The sequence below is a fragment of the Rattus norvegicus genome, chromosome 2 (genome assembly GCF_021556685.1).
Source record: "Rattus norvegicus strain SHRSP/BbbUtx chromosome 2, alternate assembly SHRSP_T2T, whole genome shotgun sequence".
NCBI lineage: Eukaryota > Metazoa > Chordata > Mammalia > Rodentia > Muridae > Rattus > Rattus norvegicus.
Window position 1 is genome coordinate 518,003 of NC_141535.1, and position 18,452 is coordinate 536,454.

Genomic DNA, 18,452 nt, shown 5'->3' on the forward strand with positions numbered 1-18,452 from the left:
CCATATTTCCTTAATAACCTTTAAGGAAAATATATTTTAACATAATGATTAAATCTTATTTTAATGCAGACCTAATATCAGATTCATCAGTGAGTAAGAATCCCAATTCTACGCAAAGAAATTGAATTGATTCTGTTTTTTTCTAGAGATGAAATTGCTTCTTGTGGCTTTGAAGGTAGGTATGGAGAAGCTAAATGAGTTCTATTTCTTAATGGATAGATGATTTTTTTTATATTTTTAGAAAGATTAAGCCTAGCAAGTCAGTTCTACAATTTCCACTTATGAAATATATATTACAAAGGAAATATTTTAGTCTGAGTCCTTCATCTATACTACCATGTAAAGAATTTTAAATAACATAATAGTCCCTAGTGATCCTCCGGTGAAAACCATAATAATAATAATAATAATAATAATAATAATAACAGTAATAGGCATTGTCATGTTTAGCTTACTTGAGGTATAAAATGATAAGAAATTGAAAGCTATATTTTTCTTTTTCTTTTTCTTTTTCTTTTTTTATTTGTATGGCATTGGCGAGGCATTATTTGTCAGTCTTTACAAATAAGAAAAACTCGCCTCACAACTGTTCATAACTGCCCTTCTGGGCAGTCTGTCTCTTCACGGACACAGTCACATATATTCAAGAAAACACACAGAAAATTAAGCTGAAACTCGATTTCCTTTTAAATTAAAAGTAAACGATTTTCTACTATTGCTGATGACCAATGTTGGCATCTGTGTGGTGGGTAAAATGAGGCAGGCAGCCATTGGGAGTCAGTGCTTAAAGCTATTGATTGGGGTGGATCCAGAAACCTATGGGGATGCTGCAACAGGCAGCCAGCGACTAGAGATGTTACTCAACAGACAGTTTTCTGAGGGAGCAAAGCTTAAGTTACTGGGGGTTGGCACTCTCTATGATCAGCGAAAAACCTATGAACTCTTTACTCCTTGGGGTCAGTGAGAAAGACCAGGGAAGAGAGAAAATTCACACACACACACACACACACACACACACACACACACACACACACACACACACAGAGTTGATGGTAGAAGGAACAGTTTCCATCATATACATTAATGAACCTTTTGCATTGTCTTTTACTTTTCCATAATGGGTATTGCTTACAATTGTGTTGCTGCAGATTTGGTTTTACCACAGGCTTCTTTGATGCTCTGAGCTGCTTTGATTTTAATTTCTGCTCCTCTCTGTATTAGCTTCTCACCCCTCGGCCCTCCGTCTCCTGAAGTTCAGACTGGGCGGCGTCCGGCGGTCGTCCACGCCCGGTGGTCTGCGTGGGCCTAGGTCTCCCTGTCCACCGGCGCCTCGGGCTGGCCACCCTTCTCGTGGCTCATTCCTGCTCGTTCCAGCGCTCTCGCTCCCGTCCTCGCCTGCTCTCCCCACCGTGGGGACACATCAGCGGGGGCTGGTCGGGTGCCTGCCTGGGCGGGAGAGGGGCCATGTTGCCCTGGTCGGTCATCCCGCCTCCTGTCTGGTGGGAGGCGGGCCCCGCCCACTGGGTCCGTGCATTCGCCGCTGCCACGCACCCACCATTGCGCGCAGAGAGAGCAACCTGCCAGAGTCGGATTGGGGATGGCGGATAACGCACCCGCCGGGGCTGGTCTCAGGTACCTCTCCTCCCCCCCTCCCTCTTGTGGGGCCCGTCCGCTCGGGCACCAGCTGGCGTGACGGTGTGGCGTCCGTGCGAAGACGGGACTTGTCCCCGGGATGTGGGAGCTGGCCGGGATAGAGAGGTCGCAGGCCCCAGCCTGGGACCCTGGCACCCTCTCTCTCTCCTCTCTGTCCGTCCGCCCGCGGCCACGCGCGCCCTCATTTCCTCCTTCCCCTGTCAACCGCGACCTCAGATCAGACGTGGCGACCCGCTGAATTTAAGCATATTTCTCAGCAGAGGAAAAGAAACTAACCAGGATTCCCTCAGTAATGGCGAGTGAACAGGGAAGAGCCCAGTGCCGAATCCCCGCCGCGTGCCGTGGCGCGTGAAATGTGGCGTATGGAAGACCCACTCCCCGGAAACGCTCGTGGGGGCCCAAGTCCTTCTGATCAAGGCCGAGCCCTTGGACGGTGTGAGGCCAGTAGCGGGCCCAGGCGTGCCGGGCCCAGATCTTCCTGGAGTCGGGTTGCTTGGGAATGCAGCCCAATGTGGGTGGTAAACTCCATTTAAGGCCAAATACCGGCACGAGACCGAAAGCCAACAAGTACAGTAAGGAAAAGTTGAAAAGAACTTTGAAGAGAGTTCAAGAGGGCGTGAAACCGTTAAGATGTAAACGGGTGTGGTCAGCGCAGTCCGCCCAGAGGATTCAACCCAGAGAGGGGCGTTCAACTGTGCAGGTGATCCCGGGGGATCTTTCCCACTTCCCGTTCCTCCGGACCCCTCCACCCGCGCGTTTTTCTCCCCCCGCCAAGCGTCCGGCCCTCGCTGTCCCTGTTTCTCCCAACAGGGTGGTAGGCGGGCGCACAGGCGGTGGGGGCGGGTGCGCAGGTGCTTCCGGGAGGGGGGGGGGATTGGTGGGTGACCGCCCCTCCCCCCATGTTCGGCGGCTGGCCGCAGCCAGGCGCCCTTCCACCAAGGCGGTGCGCAGAAACCAGCTAAGGGACCACTGGGAAGGCCCTACTGGGAAGGTGACTGGAGGGGAGGGTGGTGCGGTGCGGTATCACCTGGGGGCCCCAGACCACCCCGTCCCGAGTGTTACAGCACCTCCTCTCCATACAGAAGACACTGACAGACAGACTGACAGACACACACACACCGACACACACACAAATACATATTTAAGTATTTAAAATGATGTTTAAAAAAAACAGTCTTCCTGTTTAAAGGGAAGTTGGCTGACAGAACGTTTTTGTGGTTTTTTTATCCTCTTTTTTACCAAATAGGTAAAGTATTTTGTTCCCCCTTCTAGGAAGGACTGAAGTGTACACATTTTGTTCTTCCTCCTTCTTGAGCATCATATGGTCTATGAATTGTATCTTGGGTATTCCAAGCTTTGGACTACTATCTACTAACTGTGTTAATTCACTCAGGATGGTATTTCCTAGTTCTATCCATTTGCCTAGGAATTTCATGAAGTCATTGTTTTGGAAAGTTGAGTAGTACTTCATGGTGTAAATATGCCACATTTTCTCTATCCATTCCTCTGTTGAAGGGCATCTGGGTTCCAGCTTCTGGCTGGAGGGCCTTTGCACTAGAACTCTTCCAGTCTGATGTCTCTCAGACATGCTCAAAAGTTTTTGTCCTGGGTGATTCTACAATCCCATAAATCTGGATATAATATTTTGTGTAAAATTACGAAAGCATTTAATTAAATTAACATATAGCAAAAGTTAAAAATATGGATAAACTCTCTTCCAGCTTAATCTTTTCTTGGTTATTATCAGTATCTAAGATACATACTGGGTGACAACAGCAAATTAAGAATTATCCTGCAGTCCCTTAACCATTTTCTATGTTTCTGTGGTGTTGTGTGTTGTAAGAATGTTGGTGGATGTGAGTGTGTGGTGCATGCCTGTAACTATGTGGCTTTACCCATCTGTGCATGTGTTTTTGGAGTTCTGAGAAGGATTTCAAGCGTCTTCTTTAGTGCTGTTCACTGTTCTTGACATAAGTTCTCTTGTTGAACTAGAAATTCAGTGTGGGATTGGAGAACTGGTCAGTGAGCCCTCAGGATTCAGAGGTAATAGTTATGTGTAGCTATCCCCTATGCCTGGCATTATGTATACATGCTGAATATTCACACCCAGGTCCATATGTTTCTACCCTCTGAGCAATTTCCCAGTCCTAGAGTGATGAATGTTTGCTTAAGATTTGATAACAGACCTGAATTGTTTTCTGTTTCTGCTTTTGTTTGTAATTATCCATAGGTAACAAGCAGGTGGATATTATAAAAGACACCTGAAAAGACCAGAAAATAAAAATAGGAGTACATGCATTACAAGCAATTCTATAAAACCGTATTTTGCATACTTAACTTGTGAAGCACAGTTGATATTTCGAGGTTTGCCTGTTATATAAACAGCATAGTTTGATATAAGGACAGTTTAGACTCTTTAAATAGAAAAGAATAAGAGAGATACATGTCTTGAAATAGTGTAGAGAATGTGATACTTTATCACATGAGAATTAAAACTGAGCTACATAGCCTTCAACAGAGGAAATGAGGGAGAAGTGTGTATATACCTTTTGCAGCACAGTCTCTGGAATAAAACAAACAGGGACGTTTAAATAAATATATAGCAGTATTTAAAACTTCATTTCTCTTCCAATATTTGCAATTACATAGTCAAAGATTATATCTTGGAGTCATAGATCACTGTGCTATCTAGGATTGCACGATGAGGATGGCATAGTGGCAGTATAGCAAAATAACTGATAGGAAAAGCAGAGCAGTCACCCCATTAGGATTCATATGAATTGCATTTCCTCCCTGCTGGGAACTAAGCAACAATGGGTGAAACTGTACAAGTACCTCTGTAGTAATTTGGTGTCTTGGGGTTATGTTCACAGGATATACAGCTGGAGCACATGGTGTTCAATTTATTTTTAGTTTGTCTGATTTAAAATGTGATTGCTGTTAGTAAACATTTTTGTGATGATTGCTTGAAATTTATTTGCTCTTTATTAGAAATTGTAGAATCATATTTATACTTTGCAGTCCTGGGGGTACAGGTGGTTGTACATGGGGAACAACTAAGTCAGCAAATGATTACGTCAGACAATGCTGACGAAAAGAACATGGATACCACAGTTACAGCTGCCTAAGAACTGATATCCACAACCTAAGGGAAGAGTCTCTTCCCTCAACCTTGACTCCTTTAAGACATTGGCTTCAGCATCAGACAGGCCTTGACAAGTTTGATCCTGGGTAAGGGCATAGAACACGTGTTCCAGTTATTCTTTTGTCCAGGTCTCTCAGACAGCCTAGGGCAGTCCTGGCTCCCCATATTAATAGGTTCTTCGTAGTATTCATAAGACTTTCCAGCTGGATGTGACTTTTGAATGTTCTTTCATAAGCAGGGAAGTGTTAGATCACAGTCCTGTCTAACTGGCTGCTTTCCTCAAACCTACCATCCCCTTTGTAACCACTGAATATAATTGATAAGCAACATATTCTGTGGCCTTGTAGTCTCTCTGTCCCTTGCATCTGATTCCCAGGCCCCAAAAACCTTTAATGGTAAATCTGTCTCCACCTTTTTTCTTTCTGTGATTCATCTATTAGTCTAGATCATAAGGTATATATCCTACCCAAAAAAATCATACGATTGAGAAACACCAAAATCCTATAATTTCTTGGAAATTAAAAATCCTCACTCTCCTATCTTTGGGTCTAGTATCCCATCATGGTTATATGTGGCCATGATGCAATAAATCACTTCATACTCAAGTACTTAAGCATGTTTTCCCTTCAGGACACTTGACACACAATACATGTGCTGCAGTAAAAATAAAAACAACAAAACAAAACAAAAACCTGACAGAACTGGTTCCCAGTTATACCCTAGCTGTCTCACTCCCTTAATATTTCTGGTGCCATTGGAAATAGCAATAATTTATCTCAGTGGCTCCATGCTGCCCCCATCTACTTTCTGACACACTAATCTTCCCAACACAGCACCGTGTCAGGCCGCTCCTCCCTCATCCACAGCCCTCTTGGTTGGGTTTCCACCATGCCAGGCAAACACATCCCAATTCTTTGGTAGGCCCACGCATCTGGCCTCCATACACTCTCTTAAACTCAATTAAGTTGCCTTATGAAAGAACACATCAGACAATATTTTCTGATGCAATTGATAAGATATAATTTGCCAATCTAGATGGCACAAAATCTTGTACATACCCATCCCTTGAGAATAGGCATAACAACCTGTAATATGTACAGAGAAGCATCTAAACATCTACTGCCATGTTCTCTGTGCTCTCACATTCTCACTCTGGCTTCCTCTGGCCCTCTAAAATTTTTCTCCAACCCATCCTTCCTTCTTATCCAATGACAGGCCTGGTTCTATCCTGTACCTCCCTTCACCTTAATAATGACATCAATCTACTCTTTTACCCTTTTAATTAAAAAAAAAAAGAGAAACTTTTTTCTCAAATATAAGTTGAGCACAACTATTATCATTCTGTCATTTAAAAGTATAAGATGTACCTAACACGCAGCCCAACTTTTATCAGTTAAACAGAACATGTAGATATATTTTAGCTTTTAAAAGCTTAAAATCTGTTATGTCCTGGTTAGCTTATGTATTATCTGATAACTAGCTAATTAAATATGTATTCTCCGGTTCAGTTTGCCAGAATTTTATTGAGTATTTTTGCGTCGATATTCATAAGGGAAATTGGTCTGAAGCTCTCTTTCTTTGTTGGCTTTTTGTGTGGTTTAGGTATAAGAGCAATTGTGGCTTCATAGAAGGAATTTGGTAGTGCTCCATCTGTTTCAATTTTGTGGAATAGTTTGGATAATATTGGTATGAGGTCTTATATGAAGGTCTGATACAATTCTCCACTAAACTCATCTGGATCTGGGCTCTTTTTGGTTGGGAGACCTTTAATGACTGCTTCTATTTCCTTAGGAGTTATGGGGTTGTTTAACTGGTTTATCTGTTCCTGATTTAACTTCGGTACCTGGTATCTGTCTAGGAAATTGTCCATTTCCTGCAGATTTTCAAGTTTTGTTGAATATAGGCTTTTATAGTAAGAGCTGATGATTTTTTGAATTTCCTCTAAATCTGTAGTTATGTCTCCCTTTTCATTTCTGATTTTGTTAATTTGGACACACTGTGTCCTCTTGTTAGTCTGCCTAAGGGTTTATCTATCTTGTTGATTTTCTCAAAGAACCAACTTTTGGTTCTGTTGATTCTTTCTATGGTCCTTTTTGTTTCTACTTGGTTGATTTCAGCTCTGAGTTTGATTTTTTCCTGCCTTCTACTCCTCCTGGGTGTATTTGCTTCTTTTTGTTCTAGAGCTTTTAGGTGTGTTGTCTGGCAAACTGAATCCAAGAGCACATCAAAACGATCATCCACCATGATCAAGTAGGCTTCATCCCAGGCATGCAGGGAAGTTTTAATATATGGAAAACCATCAACATGATCCATTATATAAACAAACTGAAAGAACAAAACCACATGATCATTTCATTAGATGCTGAGAAAGCATTTGACAATATTCAACACCCCTTCATGATAAAAGTCCTGGAAAGAATAGGAATTCAAGGCCCATACCTAAACATAGTAAAAGCCATGTTCAGCAAACCAGTTGCTAACATTAAACTAAATGGAGAGAAACTTGAAGCAATCCCACTAAAATCAGGGACTAGACAAGGCTGCCCACTCTCTCCCTACTTATTCAGTATAGTCCTTGAAGTTCTAGCCAGAGCAATCAGACAACAAAAGGAGATCAAGGGGATACAGATTGGAAAAGAAGAAGTCAAAATATCACTATTTGCAGATGATATGATAGTATATTTAAGTGATCCCAAAAGTTCCACCAGAGAACTACTAATGTTGATAAACAACTTCAGCAAAGTGGCTTGGTATAAAATTAACTAAAATGAATCAGTAGCCTTCCTCTACACAAAAGAGAAACAAGCCTAGAGAGAAATTAGGGAAATGACACCCTTCATAAAAGACCCAAATAATATAAAGTACCTCGGTGTGACTTTAACCAAGCAAGTAAAAGATCTGTATAATAAGAACTTCAAGACTCTGAAGAAAGAAAATGAAGAAGACCTCAGAAGATGGAAAGATCTCCCATCCTCATGGATTGGCAGGATTAATATAGTAAAAATGGCCATTCTACCAAAAGCAATCTACAGATTCAATGCAATCCCCATCAAACTACCAATCCAATGCCTCAAAGAGTTAGACAGAACAATTTTCTAATTCATCTGGAATAACAAAAAACCCAAGATAGCTAAAACTATCGTCAACAATAAAAGGACTTCAGGGGGAATAACTATCCCTGAACTCAAGCAGTATTACAGAGCAATAGTGATAAAAACTGCATGGTATTGGTACAGAGACAGACAGATAGACCAATGGAACAGAATTGAAGACCCAGAAATGAACCCACACACCTATGGGCACTTGATTTTTGACAAAGGAGCCAAAACCATCCAATGGAAAAAAGATAGCATTTTCAGCAAATGGTGCTGGTTCAACTGGAGGTCAACGTGTAGAAGAATGCAGATCGATCCATGCTTATCACCCTGTACAGAGCTTAAGTCCAAGTGGATCAAGGACCTCCACATCAAACCAGATACACTCAAACTAATAGAAGAAAAACTAGGGCAGCATCTCGAACACATGGGAACTGGAAAAAGTTTCCTGAACAAAACACCAATGGCTTATGCTCTAAGATCAAGAATCGACAAATGAGATCTCATAAAACTTCAAAGCTTCTGTAAGGCAAAGGACACTGTGGTTAGGACAAAACGGCAGCCAACAGATTAGGAAAAGATCTTCACCAATCCTACAACAGATAGAGGCCTTATATCCAAAATATACAAAGAACTCAAGGTTAGACCGCAGCAAGACAAATAATACTATTAAAAAATCGGGTTCAGAGCTAAATAAAGAATTCACAGCTGAAGAATGCCGAATGGCTGAGAAACACCTAAAGAAATGTTCAACATCTTTAGTAACAAGGGAAATGCAAATCAAAACAACCCTGAGATTTCACCTCACACCAGTGAGAATGGCTAAGATCAAAAAATCAGGTGAGAGCAAATGCTGGCGAGGATTGGAGAAAGATGAACATTCCTCCATTGTTGGTGGGATTGCAGACTGGTACAACCATTCTGGAAATCAGTCTGAAGGTTCCTCAGAAATATGGACATTGAACTGCCTGAGTATCCAGCTATACCTCTCTTGGGCATATACACAAAAGATGCCCCAACATATAAAAAAGACACGTGCTCCACTATGTTCATAGCAGCCTTATTTATAATAGCCAGAAACTGGAAAGAGCCCAGGTGCCCTTCAGCAGAGGAATGGATACAGAAAATGTGGTACATCTACACAATGGAATATTACTCAGCTATCAAAAACAATGACTTTATGAAATTCGTATGCAAATGGTTGGAACTGGAAAATATCATTCTGAGTGAGCTAACCCAATCACAGAAAGACATACATGGTATGCACTCATTGATAAGTGGCTATTAGCCCAAATGCTTGAATTACCCTAGATGCCTAGAACAAATGAAAATCAAGATGAATGATCAAAATGTTAATGTTTCACGCCTTCTTTAAAAGGGGAACAAGAATACCCTTCGCAGGGAAGGGAGAGGCAAAGATTGAAACAGAGACTGAAGTAACACCCATTCAGAGCCTGCCCCACATGTGGCCCATACATATACAGCCACCCAATTAGACAAGATGGATGAAGCAAAGAAGTGCCGACCGACAGGAGCCGGATGTAGATCACTCCTGAGAGACACAGCCAGAATACAACAAATACAGAGGCGAATGCCAGCAGCAAACCACTGAACTGAGAACGGGACCCCCGTAGAAGGAATCAGAGAAAGAACTGGAAGAGCTTGAAGGAGCTCAAGACCCCTTATGAACAACAATGCCAAGCAACCAGAGCTTCCAAGGACTAAGCCACTACCTAAAGACTATATATGGACTGACCCTAGACTCTGACTTCATAGGTAGTAATGAATATTCTAGTAAGATCACCAGTGGATGGGGAAGTCCTTGGTCCTGCTAAGACTGAACCCCCAGTGAACTAGACTGTTGGGGGGAGGGCGGCAATGTGGGGAGGGTTGGGAGGGGAACACCCATAACGAAGGGGAGGGGGGAGGGGGGAGGGGGATGTTTGCCCGGAAACCGGGAAAGGGAATAACGCTCGAAATGTATATAAGAAATACTCAAGTTAATAAAAAAAAAAAAGAAGTTTAAGAAAAAAAGAGAAATAGTGATTATTGCTTCCTGTTATTTTCATATTTCAATGTGAGATTATGTTTGTGTGCTTTTCTTCTCTTTGTTTTTTTGCCAAGATGATTAGTTTCTTGCTTTTCCTAGGGTGTAGCTTGCCTCCTTATGTTGGGCTTTACCATTTATTTTCCTTTGTAGGGCTGGATTTGGAGAAAGATATTGTGTAAATTTGGTTTTGTCATGGAATATCTTGGTTTCTCCATCTATGTTAATTGAGAATTTTGCTGGATACAGTAACCTGGGTTGGCATTTGGGTTTTCTTAGGGTCTGTATGACATCTGTCCAGGATCTTTTTGCTTTCATTTTCTCTGGTGAGAAATCTGGTGTGATTCTGATAGGTCTGCCTTTATATGTTACTTGACCTTTTTCCCTTACTGCTTTTAATATTCTTTCTTTATTTTGTGTATTTGGTGTTTTGACTATTATGTGACAGGAGGATTTTCTTTTCTGGTCCAATCTATTTGGAGTTCTGTAGGCTTTTTGTATGTTTATGGGCATCTGTTTCTATAGGTTAGGGAAGTTTTCTTCTGTGATTTTGTTGAAGATATTTGCTGATCATTTGAGCTGGGAGTCTTCACTCTCTTCTATACTTATTATCCTTAGGTTTGATCTTCTCGTTGAGTCCTGGATTTCCTGTATGTTTTGGACCAGTAGATTTTTCTCTTTTACATTATCTTTGACAGTTGTGTCGATGATTTCTATGGAATCTTCTGCTCCTTAGATTCTCTCTTCTATCTCTTGTATTCTGTTGGTGATGCTTGTATCTATGGCTCCTTGTCTCTTCCTTTGGTTTTCTATATCCAGGGTTGTTTCTCTTTTTGCTTTCTTTATTGCTTCTATTTCCATTTTTAATTCCTTCACCTGTTTGATTGTCTTTTCCTGGCATTCTTTTGGGGATTTTTGTGATTCTTCTCTATAGGCGTGAACTTGTTTGTTTATGTTTTCCTGTGTTTCTCTAAGGGAGTTCTTTATGCCTTTCTTGAAGTCCTCCAGCATCATGATCAAATGTGATTTTAAATCTAGATCTTGCTTTTCTGGTGTGTTTGGATATTCAGTGTTTGCTTTGGTGGGAGAATTGGGCTCCAATGATGCCATGTATTCTTGATTTCTGTTGCTTGAGTTCCTGAGCTTGCCTCTCACCATCAGGTTGTCTCTGGAGTTACCTTGTTCTGCTATTTCTGACAGTGGCTATACCCTCCTAAAGGCCTGCGTGTCAGGAGTGCTGTAGACCTGTTTTCTTTCAGCCAGTTATGGGAACAGAATGTTCTGCTTTTTGGTCTGTAGTCTCTCCTGTCTACTGGTCTTCAGCTGTTCCTGTGGGCCTGTGGCCTGAGTTCATCAGGCAGGTCACTTGGAGCAGAAAAGTTGGTCTTACCTGTGGTCCTGTGGATGAAGTTGCTCATGGGTGGTTGCCTTTGAGCTCTCCGTGACAGCAGCAACCATGAGGGCCTGCACTGCCTTTTCCAGGAGGCCCCCTGCACCAGGGTCCCAGATGGCATTTAGGTGTTTTCCTCTGGAGTAAGAAATGTGGGCAGAGTGCACACACGTTTGGCTTCCCAGGCATGTCTGCCCCTCTGAAGGTTTAGCTCTCCCTCCCACGGGATTTGGGTGCAGAGAACTGTTGGCCGGGTCCCTTCAGGTCAGGGTGGTGTCTGGCCTGCAGGGGACCTGCCACTCGAGTGTGAGAGGCATTCCTTTTTAAAACAAATTTTTTTTAAAGTGTGAATGGCAAAATAATATCGACAAGTTGAAAATAAAATGCAGAAATAAAAATCAATAATGTTTCATAACTGTATGAACACATTATATGGGATATAATGTAAATTATTGAGATTTAACAACCTACATAGCTAACACATCTGGAAAAAATAAGAATAGAAGATTTGACCCAAATTTCAAGACTTTATAATTTTGTCTTGCTAAGTAAAGCTTATAATACTTATGATTAATGACTAATGACTTAATCCATATCTAAGGAAGAAGATCAGGCAGATGACCAGCCTGCTCCCTCTCATATCCCACAAATTTCCCAGGAATTCTGCCCTAGCCAGTGATACAGGAAGGTTGCTCTAACCAGGGACACAGGATGCTTGCACTATCCAAGTTCAAAGGAGCCCCTCCCCTTCATTGAGAGACAGCACTTCTTGTCTTCCAGGAGGCCTGCTCTAACCCATGTCACAGAGCTTTCCAGCTCCCAAGGAGGCCATCTCTAGTCACAGACACCCAGCCCAGTTAACACCAGATGTGACCAGGTGGCAAGATGGAGATCATACTTCTGTGTTATAAAGCAAAATTCCTAAAACACTGCTTGGTATATGACAATCTCTGATCCTTGGCAATACCTCTCCTTCAGGAATGTCTTCTGCTATATCTCCACACAGGAAAGGCAAAAGAATGTGATGAAGATGTGAAAAAATAAATCAAATCTGTCTCTGTGACTCGGCTGCTCTCTAATTCTCAACATGGTATAGAACAGCTCTTCTCATTTCATAATGTTTTTAATTCATGTTGAAATTATGCTAGTAAAATTTGAGATATACAAATACTGAAGAATGATAATGTATTCATTAATATTAATTGTCAGTATGACAGGATTTAGATTCACTTAGGAAACAAATCCCATCAATGACTCTAAGGGAGAATTATGACTGTCCTAACTAAGGTGAGAATACTCTGAATGTGGACTGCACCATTCAATGGGCTGCAGTCATGAATAGAATAAAAAGGAGAAAGTTGAGCCGAGCACAGCATCAATTTCTCTGCTTGTAATGCAATGTTAAGATGAGTTTCACACAGTTTGTAGTCATGTCCTCCCTGTTAAATAGATAGTGTCTTCAAAGTGAGAGGCAAAATAAACCTTTTATTCATCAAGTTTTATAAGAGGCTATGATTTGGGAAGAATACCCCAGAGTCAAATAATATGCAACAGGAGATTGTGTTTATTTTGTAGATAACCTGCCAGCAGGGAGGGGGGTCTACCATTCATCAGAATGGAAGACAAAGGTGTGGAAATTTCAGGGTCAATTTTAAGTCTGTTAGGGTAGGAATGGGTGACTTTTATCTTTCATCCCTATTACTGATTAGCTCTATCTCCAGGAGTATGGCTGCCTTTGTGATTGGTTAAAGCACTGAGGGATTTGGGGACTTTTGCTACTTAATTATACTTGTCTCAGGCTAGCTGGTGGGTCAGCTTTTACAGCTTCTGATTGGTTGCCCATGAGGTTGACTCAGACTAGGTGGTAAGGCATCTTCCTGATTGGCTGCCAGCAAGTGGTATTTTTTCCTGGAATTGACTGTGTTCAGTCTTTTCCAGTTCTTGGAAACATACATTTAGGGCTACTCTCCCAAACTGTTGGTTTTCAGCCTGTCATGGAGTCAGCCTGAGTCTGGCTCACTCAGTCCTAACAGCTTCTTTCATCGGATATTTTCTTACATCATTAAAAAAATAAGTAATATTGGTAGTAATTAGGTTTACTCATTTCTACATTGAGAATGTCTTAAAGGTTAACATGAAGATGGACAAGAGTTCAACTACTAATACTGGGCTGGAATGAGGGAAGAGAAAAGGTGATAATAAAAAAGATGCAAGAAATGTTGATAAAGACAATTCATTTTATATTCCTGGGTTTTGCCTTTTTATCTGCAGCTTGAGATGTCTCCTACTAGAGAACATATAGACTTCAGCCTAGTATTCCTATAGATCTATTATTTCACTATAGAAGAAACTTGTTTAAAAACTGAGAGATGACTTGATAAAGTGTAATATGAAAATGTAAGAACCTGAGTTCTTATCTTTATCACCCATATGAAAAAGCTAAACTTGTGGTTTTGTTTTTCTATTTTATGAGAGACAGGGTTGAGAAGACACACAAACGGGATTTCTGAATCTTGCTGGTTAGCCAGTATAGCAGATTTAGTTAAGCTCCAGAATCTCCCCCAAGAGACAAATTCAAAACAATAAGGTAGACAGCTGGAAAGATTACCCAGGTTAAAGGTCAATTGTTAGACAGACAGATGACAGAAGAGAACCAACTCATGCTAGCTGTTCCCAGACTTTCACATGTGCTTTGTAGAATTTGCACGCACGAGAACAAACAAACACACACACACACACACACACACACACTTACTCACAAAAGTCTACACAGACAATATATGAACAGAATTTCAAAAATTAATAGAACCAACAAAGTATTGAAAAACATAAGCTGGAGAAATAATTGAAGAAGAAAACTTACATGAACCTTTGTCCTCTGCAAGTACACATTTGGTAGATTGAACCTGCATACAGAAGTGTGTATGCCTGTACACAATATACATACACACAAACACTCTCAAATAAACACACCACAATCCATTCTTGACTATATTAGTGTCACTATGCATCTATTATCCCATTGGCTCTCCTCCTGCTTACTCTTCTGTGTCATAGCTGGCAAGGACTAAACCTACCTGCCTCCTCTGTATTTCTTTCCTTACCAATCCTTTTTACTCTCATTTTCCATTTGTCTTCTCTTTTCTCCTTTTGTTCTGTCATTTGCAGAAACGTACTGAATGTTTTCTTATAGAAACTTAAAGGAAAACTCTTATTGCTCTATTGAGCTTTCTGCCACATTTCAAGTTCTAGCAATGAGATTCTTTTAGGATTTGTAAACATTCTATTGACATATTCATATTTGAAGCATACATTATTACTTATTTATTCATGTGTCATTTCTTTGCTGGATGATTTGAAGTAGGATGAAATAAAAGTCATACATAGTAAAGCTAATGCAACTGGAATGTATTTTAAAATTTCAGAATCAGATATATCTAATGACAAATAAAGAATGTCTAGGAATCCCCATATAGTTACCAGTGCTCCCTGGCACTCACATGTTGTTACATTCAAGTTTCTCATCATAGAAAATACAGCAGTCAACCAAGCAAAAATGATTGCATTCTAGTCTGGAAGTGTATTGAATATAAGTTTGTTGTATAAAAACACTGATAGGGAGTATTGCAGATGATAATAACACAATGATAACCTATTTTTGACTTAATGTGTAATTGGTTTCCAGTTATTGAAACTTTAGTGCTTAAAGTTTTTCAAAAATATATTCTGCTGAAGATATGTCTGTCACTATCAAGATATATTGCCCATATCTTATAGTGGATTTTCAGATCTTGAGGCTGAAAAACACATGCTTTTGATATGAATCTTGAAACATAGTCCCCATGAAAAGCTTAGTCAGAGAAAGGTGGTACATGACTTTAATCCCAGGAGAGAGAGGAAATCAGATCTCTGATCAAGGTCAGCCTGAGACAGATCAAGTTTCAAGTAAAGAACACCATTGATCCAGATGTTGTGGTACACACTTTAATCTGGGAAATATTTTCTGCTGGAGGCATACATAAGGTCAGTGAAAGAAGGAAAGTTTCCTTTTTCTATGCAACTGCGTGCAGTTACTTGCTATCATTCTCTCCAAACTTCTTGCCCAGCAGAATTTAGGGTTGCAGAGACAACATTTAGTGGGCTACTAGGAGTGGTAGTGAATGTGCTTTTCCACCTCTTGATTCCTGGACCCATAGATCCTGTCTGTGGGAAAAACTGCACCATATCTAGGATGCTGATTCAAAGCATACACTCCCTTGTGAAGAAACTTGCCCCAGATTTCCATGCTGTTTCCATATAATTGGAGTACAAAGAAGCTGTGTTCCAGAGATGTTCAAGGTTGTATCTCCTGCTGCAGCTGGACTTGTAATGTGTAAGAATCACCAAGATAGTATTGGCTTTAAAGGTATGAAGGGGTCATAAGATCACATGAGGCTTGGCACTGTGAGAGTGTAGGGATGGCCACTGTTGAAGGAACAGCCTTAGTAACAGTTGAGGTCTCAGGAATGAAGGGACCATGAAAAGAAGTTGAGGCTTAGCATCATGAAGAAAGTCTATGAGAGACTACTGGTGAAACCTGATTGTAGGTGAAGACCCCAGCATATTGACGATTCCAGAATCATGATCACCAAGAAAAGCATCAGGGAATTAGAGTCAATAAGAGCTTAGAGTGCTACAGAGGACAGAGCTAGAGAAGTGGCAAAACCCTTTGGAGGAGCCCAGAAAATCATGTGTGGATCCTAGACATTCAAACAAGATGCTATAAAGGTTAAGTTGTCTTGGATGCCACAAGATGTTAGAGATACCAGAGTTGTAGGCAAAATGCTGAAGAAAGTTTGCAACAGGGAATGGAAGAACAGAGAATGAAGAAGTTTCTTGCTGTTAAATGCAGGATCTGGCAATGGAAGTGAACAAGGATGGAAAGACTCAGAAATCTGACGATTGCTTTGGCTTTGACACCAGACATGGAGATGCAGATTTTGGAGTTTGCTCAGGTTGATTTTCATCTTGTTTCATCCAGTGTTTTCTTACCATGACATTTTGGAATGATAATGTATATCCTGCATGATATTGGGGGTAAGTGGTCTTCTTTTTGTTTTTGATTTTTAAAGGATTACAGTTTAGAGATTACCTAATCTCAGAAGAAACATTGAACTTTGAACTCCTAACATTGGAGAAACTCTTATAGACTATGGGAACTGTAAAGTTGGAATAATGTATTTTGCATTGTGCTGTGCCTATGTATGACCTCTCTAGAGTCATGTATTTGAACTGTCCTATTGTAACCTGGGAGTAGAATGTGGTTTGAATATATTTGGCAAATTGGAAGTGGTACTATCATGAGATGTGGCCTTGTTTGAGGAAATGTGTCACTGTGGGCATGGACTTTGAGACACTCTCTCTAGCCAGGTAGGAACCAGTCATCTCCTGCTTGCCTTTGAAATAAGATACCACAATTTCAACTCCTCCAGGACCATGATTTCTGCTTTGATGATAATGGATTGAACCCCTGAACCTTTAAAGCAAGCCCCAATTAAATGCTGTCCTTTAAAATATTCACCTAGGTCATGGTGTCTCTTCACAGTAATGAAAACCCTAACTAAGACAATGGTGTAGTAAGTGCTGCTTTCACAAAGATTAGTTCTCAAAATGGAGCAACATGTCCCATTGGAGGCCTTCAGAGGTTTGTAGTTCAAGACATTGGAACTACTCGTGGTTTTGTTGAGCAGAAACGGATAGGAAAAAAAAACATGACGCATACTGCTATCCCTGGAATTTCAAAACTCTCTCACACATGTGACTTCATATGATTGAAGCTAAGATGGATATTGGCATTTCACTGACTTCAGTACTAAGTATAGGGTCTGAAACAGACCTGAAGAAGACCCTTTTAATATCTTGTTTTACAGGGAACAAATACAAAATATTAAAAAGTACCCAAGAATCAAGTATGGAGAAAGTCTGGTAACAACAGATCCAGGAGACATGGGCTAAATGTTTCTTTATCTCTTTAACTTTTCATAAAAACAGTTCACTATGAGCTGTTGGCTCCTGGAGAAGACTGGCAAGTATAGTCAGCAAAACTGACTCTATTGGATGCTTTACCATAGAACATGGGGACTTCAGTTCAATAAATGATTTATGCCATTGATGTAGTTCTCTGTATTTTCCTTTACACAAAAGAGATATTAATAAAATAGTATGATTTAGGCATGGAAAAGTAGTTCAGTATGGAAAAGTTCTTGTTGTGTCAGCAAAAAGATCTGATTTAATCCCTAGCAACAATATAAAAAGCCAAGCATGAGAGTTGGGGCACAGACAAAAGAGGATCACAGGCTTGCTAACTGCCAGCTTAGCTCCAAGTTCAATGAGTGACATTATCTCAAGGAAATAAGGTGGCAAGTAACACAGCTGGATGCATGATGTCAACATCTGTGTTCCATGTAAACCCCTGTCCAAAGGCATAGTATATGCAGATTCAGAAAAAAGGCAAAATTGGAAAATTTGTTATTTCTACAAAACTACCACTTGAGGCACTCTGAGGAAAAAAATTCATCATGGAAAATAGTTGATAATGAATAAAATGAGTTTCTGGGCTCATATTTCCAATTACAGCAGTAGAATGATTGAGGGGACAAAGCTCCAGAAAGATATTTGTGAGCACTCCCCAATCAAATAGGAGCTTGAGAAACAAGGCTACAGATCTGCTCCAGACAGCCATTTATTCCTATTAACTCACACTATTAATATTAATATATTCTGGAATAGAAAACCAGGGGCCCACTCTTTTATCTTGCTGTGCAGACACTGAATATTGAATGACCTTGAATAAATGGAGTGTTATTGATGCCATTTTTGTCTCAAAAGAAGGAAAACCAGGGAGCCATCCCTAATCTCTCTTTTTTGTTTGGTTTGAGTTTTAGTCTTAAAGAAACCTAAGCAAAAACTCAAAGTACCAGGCTATAAAGACAAGTGTAACTTTAGATAGTGTGGCCTATGAAGAGCTCATATTTTCTCTATCTGTTAGCAAGACTAGACTCCCTGAACTCGACAAAGAAGGAGCATATTCCTTTTCACTGCCAATTGAAGATGATTTAAGAATGAGAAGACCCCACCCGAAGG

At 40.7% G+C, this 18,452-nt stretch overlaps 1 long non-coding RNA gene and 1 pseudogene across 7 annotated transcripts; both read left to right on the forward strand.

Moving 5' to 3' along the window:
• LOC148006609 (uncharacterized) overlaps positions 1 to 18,452 on the forward strand; it is a 2,902,548-nt pseudogene that overhangs the window by 468,727 nt on the left and 2,415,369 nt on the right.
• On the forward strand, positions 1,557 to 17,481 carry LOC134485555 (uncharacterized). 7 transcript variants are annotated; one of them, XR_015673178.1, is made up of 5 exons: positions 1,557 to 1,632; positions 1,911 to 2,353; positions 15,527 to 15,668; positions 16,222 to 16,324; positions 16,442 to 17,481. It is a non-coding gene; the product is annotated as an uncharacterized LOC134485555 (long non-coding RNA). The 7 variants fall into 7 exon arrangements; XR_015673145.1 differs by lacking the exon at positions 15,527 to 15,668 and having other exon boundaries at positions 16,222 to 16,406; positions 17,240 to 17,481; XR_015673134.1 differs by lacking the exon at positions 15,527 to 15,668.